Source organism: Puma concolor, chromosome B3, assembly GCF_028749965.1.
Source record: "Puma concolor isolate L17-30 chromosome B3, mPumCon1.1.hap2, whole genome shotgun sequence".
Classification (NCBI taxonomy): domain Eukaryota; kingdom Metazoa; phylum Chordata; class Mammalia; order Carnivora; family Felidae; genus Puma; species Puma concolor.
Window position 1 is genome coordinate 5301204 of NC_141672.1, and position 8342 is coordinate 5309545.

At 38.1% G+C, this 8342-nt stretch overlaps 1 long non-coding RNA gene and 2 other non-coding genes across 4 annotated transcripts in view; all 3 read right to left on the bottom strand.

Moving 5' to 3' along the window:
- The window catches only part of LOC147579692 (uncharacterized), a 129156-nt gene that overhangs the window by 105211 nt on the left and 15603 nt on the right, over positions 1–8342 (bottom strand). For both annotated transcript variants that reach the window (XR_015252024.1, XR_015252025.1), the window contains 2 exons: positions 3691–3770; positions 750–854 (listed from right to left, as the gene is read on the bottom strand). This is a non-coding gene — a long non-coding RNA (uncharacterized LOC147579692). The remainder of the gene's footprint in view (positions 1–749; positions 855–3690; positions 3771–8342) is intronic.
- LOC112856704 (small nucleolar RNA SNORD113/SNORD114 family) lies at positions 29–100 on the bottom strand. The gene has a single exon (XR_003223251.1). It is a non-coding gene; the product is annotated as a small nucleolar RNA SNORD113/SNORD114 family (small nucleolar RNA).
- On the bottom strand, positions 7752–7823 carry LOC112856693 (small nucleolar RNA SNORD113/SNORD114 family). The gene has a single exon (XR_003223240.1). It is a non-coding gene; the product is annotated as a small nucleolar RNA SNORD113/SNORD114 family (small nucleolar RNA).

Sequence of the window (8342 nt, forward strand, 5' to 3'; positions counted from 1 at the left end):
GAAGAAATAGCTAGATTTCTTTTTCTCAGTGGACCTCAAAGGTACAGAGTTTAATTAAAATCTTTGATTCATACATCTCAGAATCCTCATCATTAATCTACACTGAACATCTTGTTCTTCCTTTATTTACACATTCCTTGTTCCTTCATTCATGGACTCACTCATAACAATATAATCTATTCTCATGAATCAAAAAGCCCAAAAACGACATCCTTGAATATCACTAAGAACCGGCTCTACACCCATTTCCCACAGTGCTAATAAACAAGGGTATTCTTTGCAATATATACGTATGCTGTTTGCATTATAAATTAACCAACATTCTCGCTCCGTCTCAGCTTCAATGGTTCACGCCTGGCCCTTTTACATTTAAAGATGATGCAGTGAGTAACCATGGGAACTTTAATCTTTCTCCACATCTAGAGAGACAACAATTTTGTCCATCTTCTTGTGTGTTTCTCCCTCAAGGAATTCATAGCTTAAATCTTTATCAATGGAGAAGTACTTAAATGCATTGCAACACAAAAATAAAATGCAATGTGAAGCAATCCTAAAACTGAATGAAACGTCCAGCATCTTTTTAATTGGGTTTTACTAGTTCTGCATCTGATTCATCATAAATCTCAATTCGGGTCTGTGCTGGGCTCATTTGGCTTTATTTTTTAATATACTCGTTGATTACTTTGAAAAATCCAAGCAACACTCACAAACCACCCTCCCAACCCAAGAATATAAACTCTGCTACTTACATCAATTTCTTCTGTCCTTACCCCCACAGCTTGCTAAAGACAAGATCTTTAGCATTAGAGAATGATTACTTCATCGGTGGTGTGTTTGCTTAGTGAAAATGCAGACTTTCAAGAGAAAGAAAGAGTCCATAGTTAGATTTTTTTTTTAAATGGAGGCTAGTCTTGAAGTATTAGATCAATCATAAACACGGGTCATTTCAGAAAGAATGTCATCATTGCCGATGAATTGCACTCTTATTCATGGACTTATTTAACTTTTCTTTTTAAGCAGTACAATGAACACCAACACGAGAATAAGAACCATTATCTATCATAAATATCTATCTACATACTCCCTATCCATAAATTTAACAACTCAGTGATTACTTTTAATGGACCTCACTTGTTCAAAATTGGATAAATGTAAATCTTTGTTTTATGGCATATTCTCACCAATGAAGCACACATTTTTCTGATTGATGTCTACTGATTCATTTACTTATTCGTGTATATAATTAGGCATAAAATAAATCAATTATCTTCCCATTTTTCTAAAGAATTTCTTCATGCAAATTTCTATGTACACCTGAAACTAACATTACACTGTATGTTAACTAACTGGAATTTAAAAAATATTTCTATGTGTACTTTGTCCAAAATGGAAGGAATTTAGCGTTCTATTTCTTTATCTGGACAACTTTTGCGTATAACGGGAGTAATCATTATCTTTGGTTCATAACGCACATTCCTCATTGGCCCTTGCTCAGCCTTCTTTTGAATAATTAATCTACAGGGAAATGCACTCCTTCATTCCCTTATGACAAGATGTCAGTACCAATGAAAACCAAGGCACGGAACAGGAATATTAAGTATCCAGTCTACATGCTCATGGCCGATAGACATAAATGATTACTAAATCATCTTTTCAATTTTTTTTTTCAACGTTTATTTATTTTTGGGACAGAGAGAGACAGAGCATGAACGGGGGAGGGGCAGAGAGAGAGGGAGACACAGAATTGGAAACAGGCTCCAGGCTCTGAGCCATCAGCCCAGAGCCTGACGCGGGGCTCGAACTCACGGACCGCGAGATCGTGACCTGGCTGAAGTCGGACGCTTAACCGACTGCGCCACCCAGGCGCCCCACTTTTCAATTTTTTTAATTAAACTAGTGAATACAGTTATATTAATTGTAACCCTGGTCACGTGACATATCCTCAGTATGGGTTCACATTTGGCCCTCTCTCAATAAGACAATATTTAAGCAATTGTTTATTTATGTAAACATTTTTTTTTTGGTCCTTCTTAATTAAAACCACCAAACAAAGAATCAAGGCAGCAACATGAACTCTTGGGTACATCTGTCCATACTGTCCTTATGGAAGGGCTCAGAGCTTTGATTTATCTATAGAACCTGATGTTTCAAATATACACTAATAATCATTTCTGCTTTATTACATAACTTCATAGCTCGTCCACATATGGCCCTCCTTATCTTCATTCATTTACACATTTCCTTATTCATTCATGAATTCACTTCCCTACAAGTTTATTTTATCCCTCTCTCTCTCTCTCTCTCTCTGATTTTATTTTTATTTTTTCGCAATAGTTCACAGATTTCTAGACGGGGATTAACACAATTCCGTTTACTTGTTTTTTCTATTTTTTTTTTTAATGTCTTAAGTTTTTATTTAAATTCCAGTATAGTTAACATACAGTGTGATGTATGTTACATTTTTTTTAATGTCTTGTTTTTATTTAAATTCCAGTATAGTTAACATACAGTGTGATATGAGTTTCAGGTGTACAATATAGCGAATTCAACACGGCCATACAATACCCAGCGCTCATCACAACAAGTGCCCTCCTTAATCCTCATCACCTATTCCCCCTACCTGTCCCTGCCTCCCCTCTGCTAATCAACAGTTTGCTCCCTATAGTTCGTTATTGTTTTCCCACTCTCACTCTTTTTTCCCCCCCATGCTCACTTTTGTTTCTTAAGTTCCACACATGAGTGAAACCCTATGGCATTTTTCTCTGACCCATTTCGCTTAGCATAGTGCACTCCAGCTCCCCCCATGTCCTTGCAAACGGCAAGATTTCATTCATTTTGATGGCTGAGTAATATTCCATCGCATGTCTATATCACATCTTCTTTATCTATTCATCCGTCAGTGGACACTTGGGCTGCTTCCATAATTTGTCTATCATAGATAGAGCTGCTATAAACATCAGAGTGCCTGTCCTCCTTCAAATCTGTATTTTCGTATCTTTTGGGTAAGTACCTAGTAGTGCAATGGTTGGGTCGTAGGGTAGTTCTATTTTTAACTTTTCGAGGACCCTCCGTGCTGTTCCCCAGAGCGGCTGCACCAGTGTGCATTCCCACCAGCAGTGCAGGAGGGTCTCCCTCTCCCCACATCCCACACAATTCTGGACTCAGACTCAACCCCCACCCCAGGACTCACCATTGTCCTAAGCTTTGCACTCTTTTCCTTCAGTCCTTTATCCTTTAGGTTTATTGATATGCTCACTGTTCCAACAATACAATCAATGCACAGAAATCACTAAAGCTCAAAAACAAGATCCTTAAATATCACTAAGATCTACTGATAAGCTCATTTCCCGTGGAGCTAATACATTACGTCTCTTTTTGCAGTGGCCTTCAGCGTAGGCCATGTGCTCCCTCTCACTGACTCTTGTGAAGGGATGAATGTTAAAATCTGCAGTCGTGTAAGTATCCCTGAAAACGTATGAAACATCTGCCACCTTTTTAAAGGAGTCATCAGGTGCGCAGAATTGAATTACTCCTCATCATCTCTGGTTCATAATCTATTCCTGTCATTGGTAATGTACAGCGTTCTTTAATTTTGCACTCCTACATAGCTTTTTATTACTTGAAATACTTCAGTGCACAGCCATGAACAAGTTCCCCTAACCAAGTACATAGACTTTGACTGTTACTCACCTCAGAATTTAATGCTCCTTCCCCACAGAGCCACAGTCTTCACCATTAGATAGGATTAAATCAACCGTGGTGTCTTCATTCTGAGGTAAAAATCAGGCTTTGGAAATAATGAAAAAAACACACATTTAGGTATGTGTGAAAGATACTAATCGTAGAGTTCTCGATTACACATAAAACTTGCTTCTTTTCGTTGGCTCAAGAATATCACTACTGTTTACTTACTCCATTCATTTTGAGTTTTTTCAGATTTTATTTTTAAGTCATCTCTCTACCCACCGAGGGCTCGAACTCACAATCCTGAGATCAAGAGACGCATGTTCTGCCGAATGCGCCAGCCAGGCACCCCTAATTTTAATTTTCAACAATAAAATGAACACCACTGAATCCATCGCTCCACTCACAACTGATAACTATGACTCTTATAAACATATCCGGGTACTTTACATAGCTAAAATCTACATTACCCTTCTCCATGGATCTTTCTTAAACCGATCGGATAAATTTAAATCCTTGTTTCACGGCATATTTTTAACAATGGTCCATGGTTGGCTCTACTTATTCATCCATTCATTCATTCACTCATTCAATTACTCATGGAATAATTTCACCTGTTGTTCATTATATAAAGGCACAGACAGTACCTTCACTTATGGTGAGCACGGTATAACATCTAAAGAGGTGAAATCACTATGTTGTGCACCTGAAACTAATGTAACGTTGTGTGTTAACTGCACTTTGACTTAAAAAAAAAAAAAACAGAAAAAGAAAAGTGAATTAAAATGGGAAGCATCTGTCTGTACATTATACAAACTGGGAAAAGCCTGGCTTTTTAAAAATATAGATGCAGTAGTATAAAACAGGATAATCAGAGTCCTTCCTCACTGGTGTATGATTTTCACCTTTTAAATAAAATATGAATCCATTCATTCGGTTATAATAACATATAATATGTCATTGTCATAAGTCACTGGACAATGCTTTAAATAATACTAACAGGAGATCATATGCTCAGAGCAAACCATCTTGTCATGGGACCCATTCTCATGACTGGTCCATAATCTTTTTTTTTTTTCAGTTAGATCTTCAATTATTTACCGATGCCAACCTGTTTCCCTTAATAAAATAAATCAGCAACCTGCCATCAATTCATAATGACAACATTCAATCTTGGACATACTTTCCTATCTGCTCCCTGCTGAACAGAGTAAAGTCTACTTACTTTCCTAGACCTCATTACTTCAGAAATGTTTCAAAACATAGTCTCATCATTAAACAATGTGTGGCTTTCCTCATCCTCATTCACTCCTTCATTTCTTTCCTAACCAGGCATCATTTCATGTGTAATTAAAAATATCCCGCATCCTAGGAACACAAAACCTAACAACAGGATCCCTACTATTCCCTTCTTGCTTTGTAAACACTTTAACCATAGAGGGAATGGCTACATTTCTTCTCGTAATGACATTAGAGTTACAGAGCTTAATCAAAACTTAATCCAGACACCCCAGGGTACTCATCATTGATCCAAACTTGGCATTTTTTTGCCTTCTTCATTCATATCTTCCTTTCTGGATCATTTTTACATGCATAAATTATAACACGGTCAATAGCCATGAATCACAAATGCCAAGAATAAGATGAATGGTTTTTACCAAGGTAAGTCTATTTGCATTTGTCCCACAAAGCTAATACGCTTGATGTCTTTTTATTAGTGCACCTCTGGGTTGCACATAGGGATTGACAGCTGCTTCACATCATCATATTGATAAGAAGTTTCTGCTCGTCTCTTTACGTATCCTCATTGTAAAGAGGGTGAAATAAACAACTATGAACCATCGTCTTCCCTCACAACTAGAACGATGTAATTTTCTCCATCATCCTACATCCCCCTCCCTCAACAAGTAAATAACCTCGAGCTTTAGCAAGGAAGGGATATACTTCTAAATGTACTTTGGTGCCAAACTAAAATGATATATATTATCATGTGGCCCTGAAAATGACTAATCATGAACGGTTCATAACATATTCATATCCTTGGCCAATGCTTGGTGTTCTTTAATTTTATATATATATAAATGTTTTATATTTTACATATTATATATATAAATAATACACACTTACATATTTTATAACCAATTTTATGTTTATATATTTCATTACATATGTATTTATATATACTTATTACATATAAGTATATTTTATATATTTAATATATTTATTATTATGCTATTATTAATATGCTATTTTAAATTTTGTAAAATAAGTCCTTGGAAAATTCATGAACAAACTCGCCAGAGACCAGGGACTGTAACATTTATGTTGGTCTCTATGCTCTTTACCCACAGAGGCAACAACTAAGATCTTCCTCATTAGAGAATTATTCATTTGGCTGTGGTGCGTTCATGCTGTAAATTAAAAGCCAATTCTAAACAGTCTCCATGAGATGTTTTTAAGTGGACATGAGTTTCACACTGCCAAATTAATAACAAAGCTGGATCATATCACATTCTCATTACTGGTGCAAAGACTCAACTCCCTTCTATTTTATCAGCTTATTTTATTTTCATTCTTTAGCAATGTAGTAAATATCATTGAATCTAAGACTCAACTCAAGAATAAAGCCTGGGTGACTCAGTCAGTTAGGCGCCCAACTCTTGATTTTGGCTCAGGCCATGATCTCACAGTCGTGGGATCGAGCCCCACATCACGGCTAGACATGGAGCCTGCTTGGGATTTTCTCTCTCTCTCTCTCTCTCTCTCTCCCTCCCTCCCTCCCTCCCTCTGCCACTCTCCCCAATAAAATAAATAAATATTAAAAAAAGAAAGTTGAGGGGCGCCTCGATAGCTCAGTTGGTTAGGCATCCAACTTCAGCTCAGGTCATGATCTCCCTGTTGGTGGGTTCAAGCCCCGCGTCAGGCTCTGTGCTGACAGCTCAGAGCCTGGAGCCTGCTTCCAATTCTGTATCTCCCTCTCTCTCTGCCCCTCCCCCACTTGCACTCTGTCTCTTGAAAATAAATAAATGTTGGAAAGGAAAGGAAAGGAAAGGAAAGGAAAGGAAAGGAAAGGAAAGGAAAGGAAAGGAAAGGAAAGGAAAGGAAACTGAGGCACCTGGGTGGCTCAGTCAGTTAAGCATCTGACTCTTGGTCTCAGCTCAGGTCACGATCTCACAGTTCATGAGTTCCAGCCCTTCTTCGGGGCTCTGCACTGACAGCACTGAGCCTGCTTGGGATTCTCTCTCTCCGTCTCTGTCTGCCCCTCCCCAACTGTGTTCACACGCTCACGATCACGCTCCCTCTTGCTTGCTCACTCTCTCTCTCTCTCTCAAAATAAATAAACTTAAAAAATAAAACAAAAAATTAAAATAAGAAGAGAAAATCTTTCTTATAAAAAAAAGAAAGAAAAAGAATAAGGCTTGTAACTTTTACATGGCAGAGAGAGAGACGGAGAGATTGAGAATCCCAAGCAGGGTCCACATTGTGAGCACAGAGCCCGACACGGGGCTCGAACTCACAAACCATGAGATCATGACCTGAGCCGAAGCCAAGAGGTGGACGCTTAACCAACTGAGCCACCCAGGTGACCCTTCCTTCTTCTTAATGAAACCAACCACCAGCAAACTCCCAGCAATCCAGACTTACATGCCCATGTACATATAGTTGTGTGCACTCTTACGCTTCTGGACCTCCCGTGTGTTCTGAAGAGGGCAACAGGTCTTACCTATGAATTCTATTGAAACATGGTGTTAAACAAACATATCACCAGTGACACTTGTTCCATGACACTCACGTGTGATCATGTTTGTCTTCATTCAATGACACATTTATTTATTCGTGCATTCATTGATTCACTTACACTGATACAATCCATACCCAAAAATCACTAAGACCCAAGAACCAGATCCGCAATAGGCTTGAACTTCTGCCCCAGACTCTATTCCCTTAGAGAGAATGACTAGGTCTCTTTTCTTTCCCTTTCTTTCTCCCTTTCTTTCTTTCTTCCTCTTTCTTTCTTTCTTTTTTTTGTAAATTCTAGTTCCTCTACAGTTAATACACAGTGTTCTATGGACCTCAGAGTTTAGGGTTTAATCAAAATTCTTGATTCATATACCCCAGAACTACTCATCATTGATCCAAGCTTAACATTCTTTTTCTTCAGTTATTTATGTATATACTGTGTATTGACTGTTTATGCATTACTTACTGATTATTTCCTTCATGGCCTCACTGGTTCAAAAAAAAAAAAAATTACTTCCTATGAATCACGGAAACCCAGGGACAAGATCTTTGAATATTGCAGAGAGCTGTGTACGAGCTTATTTCCCACAGAGCTACTAAACAAGATCTCTTTTTAATTGGACCTCAGTGCTGCACATATGGATTAATCAATGAACTTGCCATCCATCCCACGCACTTCACTGCTCTCTGCTTGCTCATCTTTCGCTTACGCTCTTTGTATTTTGAAACTAGTGCCCTGAACCTACCATTTGGCTCCAGAACTAGAATGCGGACAATACTCTCTAGCTTCCCAGGTGCTCCTTCCTCAAAGACGTAACAACCTAGATAGGTATCAATAGAGAATGTTCTTAAAACGGGGTGCAAAAATAAAACAGAATATTAAAGCAGCTGTGAAAGTCAACGCAAAACCCTCAAAC